Raw genomic sequence first — 21,651 nt, 5'->3', positions numbered from 1 at the left:
AATAAGAGGCTTCAATTTTTAATTTTTTTTTTAAATCTATAAAAATATGTAGACAATTTATCATTATTAAGTATAAATTGATGAATAAAAATGGCAATTATATATATTAAAAATCAAATGTACAACACAATAAAGTGTGCAGGAAGCAAAAGGGGTATGCATATGTTCAGAACCCCTTTGTGAAAAGCATCCAAGTGGTGCCCAACAGGCCAGAGAATGCATGGCTTACCAGTACCGTGTCTGGAAAAAATGTCCGAAATGTTCAGACGTTTCCTCACTCATTTAAAAGCCTCTTCAGCTTTCCTAGAGCAGAGGATTCCCTACAGAGGAGGAAAAGAGAAGGCATTTTTAAAGGAACGCCTCACCCAAAAGTGCTTACTTGGCAAGGAATAAAAAGTTAGTGGAGCTTAGCAGACTTGCATGACTGATCTAGATTAGACGCTGCGTTGAGTGCAATAATCTGGATGGCCACATGGATACACTGCAGTATGCATACAACTGATAGCTAAAGAGAAGAGACCCATCCAAAATAAATTAACATTACTTGCTTTGTAAGAGGACAACAAATGAATAATAATTTATCTAAATCAGAAAATTGTTAACAAGGTAACAAATAATAAACGCATATGGACAGCAAAACCTGGGGGGGGGGTAAATGTGATTTCGCTCCGTAACTCTTGTACATGAGCGCACTCTCCCTCCCTCCCCCGCTGACATATGCCAAAGCACGCAGCATCCTCCTGTGTAACAAATAATAAAAGCATATGGACAGCAAAACCTGGAGGGGTAAATGTAATTTCACAAAAAAAAAATATAAAATAAAAATTTGAACATGAGCGCTCTCTCTCTCTCTCTCTCTCTCTCTCTCCTCACCCCCCCCCCCCCCCCGAGACTCACCCACACACCGCCACATGCCAAAGCAAACAGCATATGTAACATTCAAATTTACATTTATTTCATCACAAAAACTACCCACATGCAACATGACATTCACAATTGGGCTTTAGTTGTGTACTGGTCTTGATCAGAATCAGTCTCAAAATTTTTGTTGAGTCTACAACAAAACTGGCATTTCTCAGGAAGACATGGAAGATACAAAGCACTTACGAATCCAAAGATCAGATAACAAATAGCAGTTGGAGACCATGAACCAAAATCAAAACATGCTAACCATCACTGGAGGGTCAAGATTACCAACCAAATAAGGCTGGAGTTGGTTGAGGACATCTTACTGCTGCATACTCCATCACTGTTCGTGTTTAAATCTAGGAGAAAGGACTGAGTGCAAGAACAGAAATCACTCTGACTCCCAAAGCTCATCATAAACCAATGTTCTTTCATTCTTTATAACTAAATGAGTTTCCTGCTTTACTGAATTTAATTCAATGCACTCCAGGAAGAACAATAAATTTGGGAATATGGAAGAGCAGTAAGAATTGAAACAGAAAATCACCAGCACTATATTTACATGGGTAGTGCGTTTTGCCCACAGACTGGTATTTTTGGCTTGTGGTCTCCAAACACAGACGCTTTCTGACAGGTACTGGATATGATGGAACAGAGGGAACTGAGGTCTAGAGGACAGAAGTGCAGACACCTTCTGAAACAGAGCTTCATACACGCCCCTGAGGCACTCCACAGTGATCTGTCAACTGCAAACAGCAGTTTGAGCCACATGGCTTGGCAGAAATTTTAATTTGCGTGGTCCCTGGAAGGTTGCAGTAGCAAGCAGAAAGCTCATTAAATCTTACCAAAACTTTAATGTTTTCATAATTGACATCACAGCTAGTGTGAAGGGATGCATCTGTAGGAGGACAAGACAAACAACATACAGGCCAGTGGCACAGTGACATGTAAACAGTCTAGGTTTAGTTAGACAGCCAATCAATGACATCAATTTAGGACCTGGAGAAAAACACACAAAATCAACAAAAAAAGTCTAGCGGCTGCCACTTTACTGACCAACATAAAACATCGCAAAATACACTGAAAGGTCAAAAAGAAGAAAGCCAGAACCAAAGATTTCTTGGCAAACAAGCATCTGTGAGTGCCTGAAGGGACATGACAGATTACAGCCGAGCATACAGCTCAGGCATGCCACATTTCTGCTCAGAAAAAGAATGTAAACCTGCACATAAAACCCGTATTTCCCACATAAGCACAAGGTAGTAGCAGAACTTGGAACTGTAAGTCTCAAAAGGACATCTACAATCTGAGCAATCAAACCAACAACAGACTCTCCTGTCAATCCTTGACAGTATTGGAACTGAACACACTACTCCTGACAAGGTTCAGTGTTTCCTGTCTTTTCCAGCATGCCTTAAGCCATAATGTGTGGCCCACTGAGATGAAATACAGAGTGCATAACACTTAAGTTACTGTGATGAGAAATATCATGTGAACAAGGAAGTGATTATAAAGGACATATGCCTTAAACATTTTTAGAACCATCTTGTAACATTGCAAAATATCACACATCCTTTTCTGTGAAATCAGCAAATTCAGACAATGGTGGTTTAGAATAATAAAGCTGTCTTCTCCATTGCCTGATGTACCATCAACCCTACCTTAAATTGCATCTGCAAACCCACACTACAGCAATACATAGGTAACACCAACTAAATCTATGAACATGATTTTGATTTATTTTAAGTGCCAGGAGTGGATAAGGGGCAAAGTTTGATGCAAGAAACTTCTCACCTAAAAACACAGGTTTTTAATTTAAGAATCAAATCCAATAAGTGTTGTGATCCTAGAGCTAAGATATTACAGAGCCACTTTGGTGATTTCTTTGTCTAAAGTCCTCGTTTCAGAGCACACCAGAGCAGGAGGCTACATTACTAATCCAGGTCGAAGTCTTTTATTTCACATGTTAACCCAATCAAGTTAAATTGAACAATGAATTCATGGAGCAGAACTGAAATAATGAGACATGGAGGCAGAGACCTCTGTTTATCAGGAGAGTATGAAAATGGGCATTTATTTGGATGGCTGATTAACACATACCCTTGATGGGGCGTGCTCAGCTAAAGAATGTCTCTTGGGGGGCTAAAAAAGACTTAAAGGATGATAGGCTTAAGTGTACAGCAGTGCTGTCATTGTACAAGACTGTGTGCACCACATAGATGAAAACTGATAGCGTGGGATTCAAATGATCGATAATAATCAAAAAGGTATCAATGTGGAATGTGCAGTCAAATGAACGATGCTCTACTCTTTGGGATTTTTAAAAATTGTTTTCTTCTACATTTTAGAAAATATTGTTTTATAAGAAGTAGCCACCCTTTACTTTGATGAGAGCACTGCACAGTCCCATGATCTCTTAACCAGCTTCATGAACCAGCCACTTACGATGCTTTTCCATTATTATGCTTTTCCATCATTCTTGAAGAAATTCTCACCTATGCTCTGCACTTATAGGGTGAGGGATTCAAGTTCTGAATAAAAACTACTTGCTGAGGGGACATTCATTATAAACTGGCTTTTTGTCACACTGTGGCTTGATCTCCTAAGGTGGCATGCTAGGATAACATTTTTCTACAGAGAAAGTAATTTTGTTTTGCTAACTGTCTAGAGAACAGGTGGAACATTGGTCATAACCTTGACATTACCATGTGAAATTTTATGATAGGATTTCAAGGAGAGGTGTGAGTCACTCAGAACTGAGTATCCTTGTTATAAGACGCCTGAAGCTTCCAGGAGCAGTGGTTTCCTTTTGCGATTACTAAAACAGACTGCTGCACCTACCGGCACACGAGAGTTCTTTTTCTTTTGCATAGGTGCAGAGCATACGTCATTCATCAGAACATACGTCATTCACAGTTGGTATTAGTTATTCATTATCAGTTTGGTATGTGTCCCAAGTCCTGTAAAGTTGCAGGGCCTCCATGGATCAGACTAATTTTTCCAGCACATCTCACAGATCGGATTGAGTTCTGAGGAATCTGGAGGCCAAGTCAACACCTTGGACTCCATCATGTTCCTCAAACCATTGCTGAACAATTTTTGGTGTCTGACAGGGCACTTAAAGAAGCCACTGCTACTGGGGGATACCGCTGCTATGTGTAGGTGGACTTGGTCTGTAGGTGGGTGGTATGCGTCAGTCAGCATGGGCACACCCCACAAGCTGTTTTCGAGATGCTCTGCCCCAGTCGTCTAGCCATTACAATTTGGCCCTTGTCAAAGTTGCTCACACCCTTATGTATGCCCACACTTTCTGCTTCCAGCACACTGTTCTTGCTGCCTAATATATTTCACCCCGGCTGCCACTGTAAGGAGATAATCAATATATCAAATGTTACTGACTTCACCTGTCAGTCGTTTTAATGGTGGGACTGATGTGTGCACATGCGGTGACTATGTATGTATGTATGTATGTATGTATGCGTGTATGTATGCATGCGTGTATGTATGTATTTTTCTTTCATGTTTTACACACATTGTCTTTATGTGTGTATAACATTAAAAGGATGTTTTTGAATGCAGAGTCATCTGATGTTCTAAGTCCTAAATGCAGCTGTGCAGTGTGTCATCTGTAGTTGCGTGTCTTGAGAATGTAACAGAGACAGAGGGAAACTGGATTATTTCCATGTTGCTAAGTGATCAACACTTTCTCTGTGAGAACTGAGGCAGTAACATTTGTCTGACTGCCTGTCCAAACCTAAACTTTCCCTTTCACGCTATACAGGGAGGAGCTTTCATTCAACTCAAATAAAAAATAAACTCTTATAAACTTTTGAATTAAAATGCCTAATTCTTAAAATGAATTCAACTACATATCAATAATGTGAAAAAGCCAGAAAAGGTGATGGTTTGTTGCATTTTCTTTATGTTAGTTCATTAGTAATATATGCAGAGGTCACCAAGCCAGATGGTGACCTGTAGTAAGACTACAGAGCACTAAGCGGTTCTTCAAAGAACCTTTCAGCACTGGAGTGCTGTCCAAGTTTTGCTGACCAAGATGACCATAAAATATTTAAGAAATCCAAGATAAGCATTTCAAATCCAAGATACTCTGAGGAAACCAGCCCTCGTTCCAAGAACATGCCCTACCCCTTCCCCAAAAAAGAATAATACATTTAAAAGATTGATTAAAACATTTTTGTTTTTAAATTAAAATTTTTAAAAAATCTCTGATTTCATGAACAGAGATGGGTTGTGTGTGTGATATGAACTGAGGAGTCTGGAGTCAGCCTGAATAGGTTTTGTATCAATCACAGGCATGGCTTCAGTTCCTCTGGATGTGTGCAGAGAACCAGCTGCCAAAAAAACTGGCATGACTATTAATCCTAAAAGACACAACACAAATTACAGTAATTCTTCACACAGAAAGAAGCCCCCAACATAGATGACAGTGTATATATATATATATATATATATATATATATATATATATATATATATATATATATATATATATATATATATATATATATATATATGTGGGTAAATCAGTGGATCTGATGTCCACAGCTTCTATAGTGTGTTTCTCATACACAACAGTTGTTTCCAAGAATAAAGCTTTAAAAAAAAAACAACAACTTGGTTTGGAAGAGACAAAGGAGAAACTGCAATTTGCAGTATTCGCAGGCATAAGCCAGACATTTTGATAGCACTGTATCTAGTGTTATTGTGAGGAACACAGAGCAGAGAGAAAAACACGCAGAGCTATTGACTGTGACAACACGAGTGAGCGTCCATCGATCATGCAACATTTAGACCCCTTGTATTACCCTCACATGACCCACAATGAGGCAAATGACACATACTGCTGAAAACCATTAAGAGAACACCAGCCAAAGTGAGTGTACAAGCCCTAATTATTTATTGACAAATTACACCGTTTAAACTAAATGATGCCTTTCAATTCTGTGTGTGGGATTCCATGCAGATAATGAAATATTATCCAAGTACACATTATAGTGGACTTCATACTGTAAATATCATACTGTAAAAAAAGATGGCTTTAATAATATTTACAGGTTCTATAGTGAAAAGCCCTCTAATCTTTTACTAAAAGGCATTAAGAACGCTGTGTTAATATTCCATTCTCAGCCTGTTTCAAAGCCTTTGGTTTCATCAGGCTTAAAATGTTTAGGGTGAATCAATTTAGCTTGTAAGCAGGTTCAGATCTGATGCTATATTCAACTGCATCAAATATCATTTTGTGTGCTTGCTCTAATCAGGATGGTCCAATTCGCCAGTGAAGGTTACCAAGGCATCTGAGCAGCTAGTGCGCGACAGATTAGTCAGGGGAGATCACTGAGTCCCTGCGTCTTTGCTACTAAAGTAAAACTACTCAATTTGAGGGAAAGAAATTAAAAACTTACCACATGTACAGCCCAATTTACACAATGCAAAAAGTACTGGTGGCACAGAACAAGTAAAATGAAAAAAAACTATTAAATAAATTATATATATATAAAATCACAGTTTAAATTGTGCTGTTTTAGAGTGCAACAAAAACAACAACAACAACAACAACAACAACAACAACGTTTCACAATTCCTTTCCCTGCTGATACAAGCAAAGGCAAGTATACGTGGACTGGCAAGGAAAATGCAATTTTGTTTCTTCTGCGTCCCATGTGTCCTTTATTATCAAGATGAATAAAGCAAACCATATTGTTTGACCACCCACTTTTTGGAGGCATGTCATCTGGATTCTATGCTAGAAGACTGGTGTTTCAGACATGCTCTTCCTTTACTCATATGGGATAGATGATTTTTGTTTGGAGATATTTCATATCCAGGCAAAATCATCTGCTGGAAAATGATGCCGGGTAACATCACATATGTAAGAAGTTAAGAAGCACAAAGGTAGTACACAAATTTTGCATGTCAGCTGTTTCATTTGCTCTGACAGCTCCAATTTGGTAAACCATTGTATAAATGATTCTTGACTGAAGTATGTTACATTTTAGTTAGAAGCAGTCTCTGAACAATCAAGGCATGTTGGAGGGGGGAGATGCTTGATATAGCATAAAGTAGAAAACTTACAATAGAGCTTTCTTTGCATAATAATGATAATGATCACTTTTCAAATGAAAAAGAAAACTACAAAATCCCCATTGTTACAGGAATACCCGTTTCAGAATCAAATCAACATAGATTGCAGAAAGTCAATGCATTAATCAAAAATGCATCTCAAATTCACTCTTAGTGCATCTGTGTTGACATCCCCCAAGTTCACAAAGACAAAATCTTAATACATGAAATCATCCAGGCAAAATTCAAAGCTGCTAACAGCTAAATAAAAAAACTGCCAGGTCAGTGCAGCTGACAAGTTCAAACTACACCGCCATCTGTACCCAAGTAGAAAACAGCATACAGTAAACACAAAACAAACACCTAAAATATAGTAAACACAAAAAAGCAACATGTTTCTGGTGACAGAGCACTGCCGCAGAATGTAGCAGAATCTAAAACAACAATCTCCATCCCCATCCTGGCAGAGTGATTACCATGAATCCAACGATCACAACCCGGACACTGGGAGAACTCTTGACATACGAACAATCCAATAACGAGAAGCAGATGACTCCAGCTGGCAGCGAGGATGACAACGAAGAGATGAAGAGCAAAGCCTTTAGAGAAAGAGAGAAAGAAAAAAACCCAACACCTGAGGCTGTGAGACTGCTCCTACTGCAAGGCTTTCAAAACATCTGAGGAAAAGAGCCAAGGTCAAAACACAACACACAGATTCACTCAGAGGTGAGTCATCAAGGGACAGTATTCGGTGTACGAGATTAAAGGTTTCCACAGTATCTATTACAAACACCAGACACATCATTTAGGAGAAATTATTGAAAGTCTCAGAGGACAAATGTAGGCGTTTTTCAATAGAGACAAAAGTGCAATATGAGATGATGTTATTGAGTTAGCCAAAGGCTAAACTAATAAACAGGTTTCAGCAAACCAAACCATCAGAATATAATTGACTGACATTGGAAATCACAGTGACAGTATTTTTAATAAGATAATTTAAAATCCTCTTCAAAATGAAGAAAAAAGAACCCTGCTAACTCTAAATTTAGGTAAAAGTCATTTCACATGTAAATGGGAAATTTATATATTTTTATTACTTTTCTCAGTCAGGCTGCTATTTATTCCTGAAGGACTGTTTCTGAAATTAAGAAAATATATATTTATTATTATATTACATAGACAATAAAGATACATATATGCCTTAATAAATGCGTCTGTAGAATGCATATTTAAATGTGCAGATATCTTCACTATGATCCTTTTTTATGAGTTGTTTGTTGAAAAACCATTTCTCCAAAGCCCATGCATCCTTCAGCACGTGCATATAAGAGATGATCTCAACAGAAACTTCATTCCGTGACAACTATATTACGCATAGCGTGGAGTGCAGGAGCAGGTCTTGTGCTTGCCTGGCAAACGCAAATGGTTTCCACATTCCTTTGAAACCTTTCAACTCATCTCTCATCCTACTCGAGCGTCATTGCTGAAGTATGCGATGATCCCGTTTGCGTATCAGAAGCAACTGTGGCTAGAGAGGGGATTGATTAAGGAAACACAGCAACGCAGGGTAGAGGCAGCGAGATTTACTCTCGGGTTGCTTACTCTGTCAAGGCAATGAAGGTTTATGTCCGCCACGAAAACAGTTATAAATCTGGTCTTGCAGTTTATTATGAAGAAAATGGTTTGTTTCAAGATACATTTCAAAATATATTCGCAAGTAATGCAGCTCATATGCTTCAGACGGTAAAATGTTCCCATAAATTGTGCCTCCACATCTATAGAAGTGTGGTCCACAGTTTCGGGATCCTTAGGCATCACATGTCAGAATGTGCTGGATCCTGGGATGGGTACAGATAACAATCACCTAGCAGCAACTGTGTAAAGTGCTTAAATCATACAAAGCTGTTACTACTGTGACTGAGTACGAACTCCATTAGCTCAAAACTGAAGAGAAGACATAGAACAAACATGCAACAACATAACAGAAAAGACAAATGACACACTGTTAGTTAATCTCTCCGATGCCATCAGCAGCAATCAGTTAATTTATCTCAATTTAAGTACAAGAATGGCAAAATTCTGTTGGAGAGATGATGGAAAGTCTGCTTTTTATCCCTCTGGAATACACGTGTGTTCAGATGGAGTTACCATACACATTATCTTTAAGGAGTAATCACTGCATGCATCATCACAAAGAAGGAAAACTAATTACATCGACAAAATGCAAAAATTAAGTTTTTGGCTAGACAGTCATTGAGTTCGCCGCTGAACTCATTCATTTCAAGCTGCAGATTGTGAGAAATTGCCTGGCTGTGTAACTCCACAATTGCATTTATCTTTCCCAAATCAAATTATGCATTTCAAAATAAATGCACATAAGAACTAAAAATAAAGGGACCCCCATTTGTAGGTACAAATAATTTGGTGATAAAGCGCAAAAGGAACACTGAACTAGTACTAAATTCCTGATATGCAATTCTCTTGCATATAGTGACTAGTATTTCACTAGAAGTCAGTATTAAAAGGAGGATAAAGACTTAAGGAGTTTGGAATTAATCATTTTACTGACCGATATGTTCCAGTAATATCTGAAGCCTGTAATTAATTTAACAAAACTACTGCATTATCTGACACACACACACAGTAGAACAGAGATACAGAATACCACTATTATCTGCCACACCATCAAAGGGCATGAGCTAGGATATTGACAGGCAGCCCAAACCTAGACAGGAGCAACCGAGGGTAAATGGCCTTGCTCGGGGCCCAACAGCAGGAACTCTCACAAGCCAAGCACCTTATCCACTGAGCCACCACTGCCTGCGCTAACTAAGAGATTACCTTTTATACACTGGACAAATTTACCATTTTTCAACTTGCAACAATAACCTGTAAAAATCAATCACTGATATGGCAGATTATGTTCTGAGATGCAGATCTGTGCCCAACTTATGCTTCCAGTGAAAAATGAGAACCCAGACAAACAATGAATGATTTAATTAATTATGGCAAGTGGTCACGAAGGAGATAAATAATAACCATTAATCTTACTTTTCTTGCTTAATTTGTAATCTTGTTCATAATATAAGCTCTAAAAGTTAAAAAAGAGGAATATGTTCAGAAAAAGCAGAACTAAAGCATCTGACCTTGATGGCTTTTTGGGGAATAGAACAAAAAGGGGTACCCAGTCAAAAATGCAGCATTGTGAAGGAAGGGGGAGGGGGGGGTTGATGGGGTCTCATGTTGATGGACTATTCCTTCTCTATATTTTTAATATATAACAGAATATATTATTACTTTAACACGTGTGTTACTTAAAATAATAGGCATAATTAATTATTGCACATGTGATAAAAGTAAAAAATAAAATAAAATAAAATAAAAAAATAAATAAAAAGAACTAGACCAACAAAATCATATGGCAGTCAGTACACACAGTGGACAGACGGTCCCCTCAATATCCTGGAGGGTAGCACAAATTAAACCGGGACAGAGCAAGGCTAACTGAGGCTGAGGCCAGCTGTGATATAAAGGGCACTGCAGTGGGTCAGTGCAGACAGAGTACCTTACTGGGACACCATCAGTCAGGAGATGGAAAGGCATTAGTGTTGAGTGGGGCACACTGGGGTCCATAGGGAGTGCACTCAATGACAATGAAAGGTTCAAACCACATGGAACACTATGGTTTGAAAAGGAACAGTGACAAAACAGACAACCTGTTGTCCTCCAATAAAAAGTCAGCATAGCGCTATTGTTGTCAACAAGACACAAATAGAAGAAACATCCGTACTTTCTGATTGTAATCTTTCTCAGTTCATAACACACTGCCATGGTTTAATGAGTTAAGGGCCGCCTGGGGTGGAATTCAACCAATCTCCTACGCCATTAACGCTGCTAAGTTAACACGGCCCACGGCCTGGTCACTCAGTGTGCTGTAAACTAGCCCCAGACAGGTACTGGAAAGAGTATTACAGATGAACAGAAGATATGGAACTTATCATCCAGCATGCATATCTCTGTTGTTATTACACAAGTTCTAAAATCATCTGAAGGCAGGAATATGGATCATGATGAAGAACAACATGATGAATTGAGCTTGACTCCGGTGGAACAATTCTGTTTCTTGTTGTCAAACCTCTCTGTGTCCAGACGCTGTGGTAAATTATGTAAACATTAACTTACATTAACGTAAAATTCATTGGTGAGTGTAAACGCATCATATAATTACTTTATTCTGTTCCCATTAGGATTGCCTCCACATTTTTGTTTACTACTTTTATTAGTGTCTGTCTTTACACATAATTTCCAGCCAGGAATGTTCTGAATTTTTTATTATTACACCTTCAACAGAGATGATCTCAAAGACATATTTGATATATTTTGATGTCAATTGTTAAGCACTCATGAAGCCAATAAACAGAATCTCTTATATTAAAATGTCAAAATCCACAGGAAATTTGCTTAAGTTACCTACCACCCCCTCCCAAAATGATCCAGGCAGATAATAAATTATATGAGCCAATGTAATGAAATGGGCTACTCATGCATCAAATTAATTACAAACAAATTAGCAAGAAGTTAATTAATGTACAGTTTAATTATAAACGTATCATTGTACCAGTGTGATATGTGCTGGTAAATCACCTGAGATTGAAATATGGTTCAAATATGGTAAAATATGGTCTAAGGATTCCCTTCCTTGCTGTTTTCTCTAAAAAAAAATATATTATTGTCTCTGGTTTATATGGAAATTCTCCATATTCTATGCACCCTGAAATCAACCATGCCTAAGCATGAGCACTGCTCTATGTTTTCTAAGGTACACATACTGTATATTTACCACATATCAGTATTTGCACAAAAGCATTTAAACTTTAGCCTCAGGCAAGCTGTCAGGTCACTAGTCTCAGTGCCAGTCCCATCGTCTCTCAGGTACGGAGAAAAGACAGATACATTTTAAAGCCTTTCCAGAGAGGATTTCAATTCAAGTACTGCGGAGGTTGAAGGCAGAACTACAGTAATAACTCTGTGACTGAGCATAGCTCTGAGCTTGTCCTGCTCTCTTGCCTTCAGTGCGACAGGCACCCGAGACAACATTACGGTTGAGGCATTCACCCCTAATCCACCACTCAAGCTCACCCAAAACGGGCCTCATCAAGCTAATGCAAAAGATTGATGTGCCACTTAAACATCAGTACAGTGTCGCTATTTTGTGAATGTGCAGAGCATCGCACAAGCAGAAGCGTTCAAAATCAGGGGCTTGATCTAAAATGTGACAGTGGAAAACCGGAATCCTGGAATTGCTAACATACACCGGAAAAACCCCCACTCAAATGAACATGCCAGACAAATACATGTGTTACTATGAAAACTTTGACATTTCTATGACAATAGTTTATATAGAACATTTGATATGTGTTAATTCCAAAGCATCCATTTGGCCAACTTAAAACAACAACAACAACAACAACAACAATGCTTGACTACCCAAGTAATAATAAACACGTCAAGTCCCCCCCCTCCCCCATTTCCAGGCAAGGCATTTCATAGTTTCAGCCACAGTCAGGAATCTCTTTGTAGGTCAAACTGTAGTGATAAAAAAAAAGCAATCTACTAAAACTGGTATGCTAGTGTAAACATACCTCTGCATTTACCTACAGAGGGCACTGTAAACTCTGCATATACTAACAGAAGTATGCTTACACTGCCCTCTGTTAGTAAACGCAGAGATAAAACTGTGGTGGTTCTTGTATTATTTAAGCCATTCCTGACTGAGGCTTTGTTCAAACTAAGCTATCACTCTCTTTTATACAATAGACATATAAACATCTAATAAATAAATCAAAAAGAGAAGCTTCAACAGTCAAGCCCCAACTACCTACAACCACAATTTAATTAAGTGCCCCAATCAGTATGCACAGAACCTGGGGATAGCAATTTCTGAGCATTGACTGCACAGCAAAGGGCATGGGCGACAGCGCTACAGCAGCTGGCTGTAGATTCTGTTGCCACAGACAATGGAGACCAGCCTATAATGGCACAGACCAAACCTAAACTGTTTTAAGGGGATGTTCTTTCTAGGCCCTGCTAGAAGGCCACTTGGCACGCGTCGATTAGAGCGGCCACGTGAACGGCGCTCTTCTAGGTATCTTACGTATTGGCAGACGGTGAACTAACTGAAATATATTCCCCAGTGATGGTTTAGGACTGCTGGATGGAGATAAGCTGCAGTTCTCTGGGGAAGGGTTAGAGCGATGGACTCACTTTCCCCCACCTTCAATAGCAATAAACAACAAAACAAGGAAGGTCTGTCAACTGGGACAGTGGCTAACGGGGAACTAATTAGGTTTTCCTAAGATATCATCAGGTGAAAGACCTCTGGTGAATCGCAGGTCTATACAATCACTTGTTTCTGTTAATTACTCACCGCATTGGCAGAGGTTATTACAAAGGAAAAGGAATAAAGAATAGCACAAACAAGACCTGACAAACAGGGCTTTGTAAACGTTATTACAGAAAACTACAGTCACTGGTACATTTCTCATGATTTCTCAAAAATATAGTTCCTAAGGAAAACATAACTGATGTGTCTTTAATCACAGGCAGGTTGACAGCCGAGAAAGGCATTATGCATGAGGTCACAGACAGCTCGGAGAATAAGAGGAACACCACTCCAGCTCCTTGTGAAATTAAATCTAAGAAGAGCGTAATTAATGCCACTGATGCTGACTGCCAAGAGCGCAGATGTGTCATTACAGGACAGTCTGTGAAGCAAGGGGCTTAAATGAGAAATGAAAGAACTAGCTAATTAAGTACATTTCTCACACAAAAACAAATTCCTTTAAATTTTCTACATGTATAATTTAAAGAAATGCACTGCTTGTAGAGAGTGCATCCCATCTGTATCAGTACATACCAACTATTAAGTTAAACAATAATATACGTTTGACTTTTATTGTGATTTGTTAGTGCTCATATACCACCCATATAACACTAAGTCCCCCTACTGATGCAAACGACTTTCAATATTAGCTCTTAAACCATCTGGCACGATGCTCACTTGAGCCAACAAAACTTTTATTTGCCATGTTTTGCATTAGGTGCTTAAGCAATATATGTGCACTCTTCCAGTTATATGTTAAATCAACGTAATTTCTTCCACTTATGTGTTAAGTCAGCATAAGCACTCTTTTTAAAAATGTATGAAGTTTACCAAAAAACAAAACAAAGGAGAGGAAAAGGAAAAAAAGTTTATTGTTCCAGTGCAGGTTTGGTTGCCTTTTTTACTAAAATTGGCTTGTGTAGATAACTCTCTTATTATTTTTGATTGTTAACAGTTGGCTTATTAAGGTATGTACATTTTATTAGCTGATGGCTGCTCTACTGGGAAACTGTAAATGACAGCACACACAGAGGGACCTCCAAAAGGCACATTTCCTTCTGCTCTCCTATTGGTTAAAGCCAACTCTGGCCATGTCACTTAAGGGCTTTGAATAGCATAAACTCTATGATGACTAACATAAGGTACAAACTCAAATATTAACTAACAGATTTGGATTAAAATGTTCTCTGTACCAGAAAGAAAACAGACTGATCAAAAACACAAAAACAAAATCCACTGAGAAGATGATCAGACCTTAACAGGAGAAGCAGTGACTTTGTTGATGTGACCCACTGCTGCTGCCAGGGGAACACTGTTGCCTAGTGATGGTTTAGTCAGTCTCTGGGGAAAGGTCAGCTACCACACCACTTGTTGGTTCATGCGAACAGTGCAGGAGACATTCTTGCCAAGTCACCATGTTTAATACTGTTTACTTCAGTCCTCAGGCAAAGAGTGAACAATGTAGCCCTTACATTCAAAGGGTCCAAGTATTCATTTTAAACCTATTCTTTCACCATAGCAAATTCTGTGTGAGTAGTCTGTTGTCTTGGAAAGTGTGATATCAAGAGAAGGAACAGACCCCCTGTTCCATTTCTAGAGACATCAGATTTCCTTTTCCCCCACCAAGACAAACTGGACTGGTACACTAAAAATGGCAGCTAGAAAGTCTAGAATGTTTGAAAGGCTAATGCATCCTACATTATTTGACTGGAAATTACACAGTGACTTACAAAGGCTTGCTGTCAGTTAATGTACTTACACTGGGATGGCCACACAAGCATTTGAAGTGACAAACTGAAAGTAACAACAGACCCAGGTCTGAATTGTCCACTATACTAACTCTATTTCTGAAGGCCCGAGTACTGCGGTCAAAACTCTGGTGATCATTCCATTGCAATTTCATCCAAACAGAAGTAATCATTTGAAAATGCATTTTGATTACCATTACAATGACACCAACAGAGCAAGGTAATACTCCCCAATTTACATGTAATTTGACTTGGTAAAAAGTCCTGATTTAATTTTTTTTTTTTTTTTTTTTAATGCAGTCCAAGGGGGCAGTCAGATATCAACGAAAAGGAAATGAGAATGTCTTACAGGCATTAAATCTTAATAATCTGTCACAAATCTTTTCACAGCACAGATACATCCAAAATAAAACATTTTTTGCATTAATCCCAAACTAGGCAATTAGAAAAATCAATGGCCCAGGACTTATGATATTTAAAAAGGCCATTAAGGTTTCCAGCACAAAGTGGAGCCAATGATCTCCATGTATAAATTCTAAATAGGGACTGCCTGCACCTAGAAGTCATCGATAAAATGTCATTTATCTTCCACAAGCCATGTCTTATGCCCTTCTAGTTGTGGTCAGTAGAGGAAAACCCAACCAAGCACTGTAATGAGATGGGCTACAGGGCTGAATGTTTTACTTCGTCTCCCGGGGCTTGGGCATGATCCACGGTAATAGAGATAAATCAGCCTAATGAGGAAAAGTAATCTCACTGCATTCCTCATGTAGTAAGTATACCGAGTCATTTCTCAACTCCACAAACCAAATTTGAATGTTTGAATTCACAGCACAACCATGAATATTAACGAGTTCTATTCAGCTAGGCTAGTGTGTTCCCTTATTTTTGGTGTAAAATACAAATAGTCATTCTGGCATTAGCAATAAGGCACTGCAGGCAATTAACCTTTATGAAAAACTAAAGATTATACGAGAAGAAGATCGGATATTAACTATGCGTGCTATTACCATGACTTATACAGTGATTGCAGCTATTGATTGTGATTACTCAGCAATCCTAAGCATTCCATAAACTAGCCTAGGCAGCTCACAGAGCACTGTGGCACAATGTGGAGCTGGTTACTACTACTCTAGGAATTTATAGTTAATACAGGCCTTGCCTTGATAGAGAAATTCAAATGCAATGCATTAAAAGCACAACACTGCCAAATTAACATACAAATTAGCATAGTGCTAATGTGCATTCCAACATTCTACTGTACAAACATCATTGTGGCAAAGCATTGTTCTGTCAGGTTTCTTACATGTACTGTTACATGCTAGTTATATTGTGGATCCAGTGTAGGTGTCCTCATATTACTGCCACAGGCTTGCGGACCAATGGGGAGCTTGAAAAATGGTCAATATGACAGGGTCAAAAATGGATGATTAGGTAGGACTGCAATCTATTTGACAAATGACGGGGAGAGAGGAAGGCTGGGTCATCTGTCATGCTGCTGTTTAGGTGGCACGCCTGAGGGTGTATCTGCTGCATGGACTAGGCGTTGTCCTCTACGCTGTGACTGACCTGCACCGAGTCGCTTTCAGTCACACACCCCGGCATTAGCTGCCGCCGAGATGTCACAGTTATTATAGGTGTGACAAGATGACCATGGCACTGTTGTGATTCAACAGAATCTCCAGCCCAACTAGCCTCGGTCTAGTTCATTCAAAGTCCTGGAATATACAGAATGCTTAATTGTATGGTCCTGCTTGCACCATGTGTGTAGGTGACAGGTTTTTCGAGTCATAGCTGGCAACTAGGAAGAGACTGGGGAAACACACTGAAACAAACATCAACTGCAGCTTTTGACAGGAAAATATGTCAGGAAATGTGTCAGGAAACCCATCATCTAACAAACTTAGTGTAATCAATGTATAACATCTTCGGCAGAGCCTGTGATAAGTGGGCACTGCTACAGTCAGAGTGATGCTAAATGTTACTTAGTAACCCTACAAGAATATAGGTTCCATAGTGTTTTGCCACTTGACTGATCTCATAGTATGTACATTTACAGCATTTAGCTGATGCTTTTACCCAAAGCAACTTACAGTTATGACTTAGCAATTTTTGAGTTAAGGGCCTTGCTCATGTGGCAACAGTGGCAACCTGGCAGTAGTGGGGCTTGATTACTAGTCAGGTACCTGAACCACTAAGCTGCCACTGCCCTATGAATTAAAGCCCCAACATTGGATGAAAATTCAAACAGCTTAATAAGACGGCTGTGGTCCAAGTGAAGCCTTATATGGAGTTATGCATGACAAAACAGGAGCCGTTCATTGTCAGAGCATGGCATCAAGGAGCTGGTTTGACAATACTATAAGGAATTCAACAGTTTTAAAAACACTAAGTGAAAAACATCTCCAGTAAGGCTTTACAAGCTTCTGTACAGTAGCTCACTAACAAGGAAGAAACAATTGTTCAAAGGAATATATTTAAGCACTGAGCTTATGATACAAAGCCAGGGCTTTTCATATTCTTTCCCAACAATTACTGATGCATATTTATGATTATTTTACGTCACTCATGTTTTCTTGTTAATGTAACACACAGATCATGTCACCCATGTCAGTCCCACCCTAACCAAACAAAGATAGTAAGTAAATCAGGTTCATGATTACATAAGGGTTTGTTTTATTTTCATACACTCATGCTTTTGAACCCCATCTGCTCAGATGTTGTTGTAGGAATATTGGCTGCATCTGCACCTGCACCATCTCCAGCCTTTGATTTGTTTCAAAGCTTGAGGTAAAAGCACAGGAGCCTGTGCATCTCTGATCAGTGCAGAAAATCGCTCACTGTCTGACATGACCGGCGCGCACCAGCTCTCCCAAAGCAGCACACTACCAAAGCTCAGCAAAGGAAGACAATAAAGGATAATAAAATTTGCAAGATCGTCTGATGAGCAAGTGGAGTTCTTATGCCTATGGGCTGATTTCAAAAAGAAAAGCTGATCTTTGTGCATGCTACACAAATGAGTTTCATTTCAGCTTGAAGACTTTTTATTCCAGTGCATTATTGCCTGCCCCAAAACAGGAATTAAGACACTGGCACAGTGTTCTGATCAAGGAACTGATCAAGTTCCTTGATCAAACCTGATCAAGGAAGCTAAAGAAACTTAAATCATCCTGAAATATCAATCATGCAGAGTAATTAAAGAGACCGAAGTATTATACTGGTTAGGAAAGGTGATTTGTTTACTTCTTCTTGGTACTTACAGGATTAAGCATGGGGGGGTAGTTTGTGGCTGTCAGTCATTCTCAAGATGATTAAAAAAAACATTTATTAAGCAAGTCTTAATAAACTGAGTACACAGCCACAAACCTTTTGGCTGGAAACCAATTTGATGTGACCTGTTTTTCCTCTACATTTTACCTATATAATAATACCTACAGTTCTTTAAAAGCGTATGCACACCCAGTTCTTACCGTGACACTCATGAAATGTAAATGACATGAAGAATGTGGAGTTCTACACAGTCTAGCTTTATTAGTCAGTCATTTAAATTGCAAACACAGCCATGAAAATGATTGCCCGACAAAATGGAGTTGCAATACCTATGTACCACAAGAGAAGAAAAAAATAAATAAATAAATACACACTGTGTAACAGCAAGGCAGAGACAATGCATGTCTTGACACAGTACTGTATGCAGCATCTGTTGCTGATACAGCGAGAGGATCAGTCAGTACTCTGATGGCTAGCTCTGACAAGTACATCTACACCGATTGAATGGTCGCCTGCACCTAGAGACAATGCCAGCACATGCTTGTTTCTGGATATTTTCTGATACAAATATACGCATCAGTCTTAATAATAAAAAAATGTAATTAAATTTTAAAAAATTAAAAATCTTAATCAATGTGATACTGCTTTCTCCAGCTCTCATGCTTCATCAATCCATATGGCACCACTGTAATGTGGAAAGGACACCATACTACACGATTTATCAAATATGAGTTATTCCATTGAACAATGGATTAGTTGTTTTGACTAGTCTGACTGTTGTCAAAGCAGGCTCAAAGTGAATACAATTTAGCATCATTAGTATTTCAGCATCATCTATGCTTGATACATAATCAATCACGTCTGATCAAAGTCTGATTACAAACAATTTACAGATAAGAAATTAAACTTTAGCTTTTATCCTTGTTGACAGCCCACATAAATCAAATAAATATATAAAGAAAAGAAAAAAATTGAAAGCAATCCAATTACTATCCCCATCTTAAGGGAACTGGCACTGTCAGTTATTATGTCCCCTTAAAAGACCTTAGCCACTTGAATTCAAGCAATTTCAAATAAAATAAATTACTTTCCTTTTATTTACACATTTCCCATAGATTACCACAGTGGATTTATATTCCAGGTTATATGTCTACGTTTATGTCCTAGTGGACTCTTCTGGACTCAAACTGAAACATTCCCATAGTAAAACCCACATATATTGTTCACTACACACAAAGTCACAGAGTGTAACAATTTCTTTAACAAAAGTGACAAGAGAGAGCCAACAATCGCTATGGTGCTATTCTCACAAAGAGACCGTAAATCTGCAAGAGCAGTCTGAGTTAGAGGAAAAGACATAATGGAGTTTTTGGACTCTGGAGGTAACTGTGGAAGCAAGACTTTTCCAGTCTCACTCTGGCCGTGGGGTGCCTCGGCGATGAAAAGAAGACATTCGGATTTTTGGCAAGACTCCCTCTGACCTGCACCGTAGGAGATGGCTGAGTGCACACACGAACCAGTGAAACCGACCGGATTTACTGTAAAAGGGGTACGAGGGGAAGTCAACAGTGTCCAGACACGTTCGAATGACAAACGCGGTCACCACAATTACGTGGGTCCCATAGGAGAAACGCAGCGACATGATGTCTGAGAATTAAGCAGACATCGATTACTGCGTTTGCGGGGCAAAGCATCAAAAAGTTACAAAACAAGTCTTATAAATCAACACGTGGGCGTAAATGTAATATACGTCAGATACTTTCAGCATAATAGATACTCCCCAAATAACCCTCGTGTAGATTTCAAAGTCCCATGCCACTACCAAACGCGCCGACAAATTATTGCTACCCGCACAATTTCATGGACATTTTCTCGGTAACTATTCCCACAGCTACAACTATTCTGCAGTGCCTCACGGTGTTTTTACATTTTTGAGAAAAACTATGTCGCACTAGCTAAAGCGCGCTAAAGACAAACTGGCGCAACTTTTTGTTGATTTAGCACAAAAACCGCATTTGTTTCACTGTGCAGAGACTAATTAATTTCCACACTTCTTCCATTCAGTTGCTCTGTTTCATCATTTAAGTCCAAAACCAGTGTCGAATCTCTTACCAGAAAGTCGGCAATCCTCTCGTATATCTTGAGCGATGACCCAAAGCGATTTCTCCCCACTCAGCCAAACCCACTTTCACACAAGATTCCCAAACCTCATCCCCGTACACTCGCTGGAAAAGTTTGGTGACGTCAGCCTGCTCGGTAGTCAAACACCGCCGCAGGGACGGTCGACCATCTGAACGTTTAAAGGGCCAGATGAAGGTGACGCCGCACGCTGTTTACCGCGCACCCAGCCGCCTTCTCCCGTTAATCCCCGCTCAAAAAAATCAGACCTGAAATTACTATCCACCATCTGGATTACTCATCTTTTTCCCGGTAAACCTTCGGTACTTATTCGGAAATTATCATGTGGAAGTAGCCTATATAATTTATGTCAGAAATGTATGCCTTATTGTAATGTATTTGACATCTATACAAAAGTAAAAATGCGTATGATTTCTGAGAAGACTTTAAAGCATTTCTTTAGCCAACAGGACACTGACGCCACCCTCACTTGTTAATTTTATCCTCCAGTTCTGACTAATTAATTATGAAGCTTTAAGTGCCAGCGATAGTTCTGGGTCTATAACCACTCAAAGTGAGTGTCTCAGAACGGTCACTGGCACGTAAAGCTTCTTAATGTTGGATTACTGACACTCAAGGGTCATCATAGTCTTTCATTTTCACTTGTTTCAATAATAATATTATATTCATCATTAATATTATTAATAATAGTAGTAATAACAGTAATGAAACCACAGGAAGATTTTGACTCCCAGAGAACTGAGTGTAGACCCACAGATCTGTTGTCTGTTAGCATTGGGGGTCAGCGCTGCAAGAGTATCCAGCCCAACATTTGCCAGCAAAAATGTGATGTTCTCACGTGGGTGTCATCAGAGCAAAACAAGAACAAGCCAGAGTGAGCGCTGTTGCCTGTGTTAACCTCGTGAAGGAGGTTCAAGCGACACTTCAGCGTATCAGTGTCACTGCTTTTCATTTCACATTGAGCTTCTAGGCTGTGTTGATCCAGACTTTGGGAGAATCTGTAGAAGCGGAAGGTGAGCTGTATTTTAAAATTGTAGTTGCATTCTTAAAATACACCACATCATATCTGCACATAAAATGGGGAAAACCTGATTGTCTTTGCAAAAATGGTACAGAACAAAGACC

General features: G+C 39.1%; 1 protein-coding gene across 6 annotated transcripts in view; it reads right to left on the bottom strand.

The window, feature by feature from the left end:
* Positions 1-20,636, bottom strand: part of gulp1a (GULP PTB domain containing engulfment adaptor 1a) — a 54,327-nt gene extending 33,691 nt beyond the window's left edge. The window contains exons 1-3 of one of the 6 annotated variants that reach the window (XM_027021916.3): positions 20,500-20,598; positions 7,464-7,586; positions 230-320 (exon numbers count right to left, since the gene is read on the bottom strand). The gene's annotated coding sequence lies outside the window, so the exon portion shown is untranslated. Of the gene's footprint in view, positions 1-229; positions 321-7,463; positions 7,587-20,499 lie in introns of all 6 variants that reach the window. The other 5 variants (XM_081713243.1, XM_027021909.3, XM_035523900.2 and 2 more) reach the window with 5 other exon arrangements.
* Positions 20,637-21,651: the final 1,015 nt, after the last annotated feature.

Source organism: Electrophorus electricus, chromosome 4 (genome assembly GCF_041902795.1).
Source record: "Electrophorus electricus isolate QZ-2024a chromosome 4, ASM4190279v1, whole genome shotgun sequence".
NCBI lineage: Eukaryota > Metazoa > Chordata > Actinopteri > Gymnotiformes > Gymnotidae > Electrophorus > Electrophorus electricus.
Note: the sequence above shows the minus strand (reverse complement) of the source record. Positions and strands in the feature narration are given on the sequence as shown.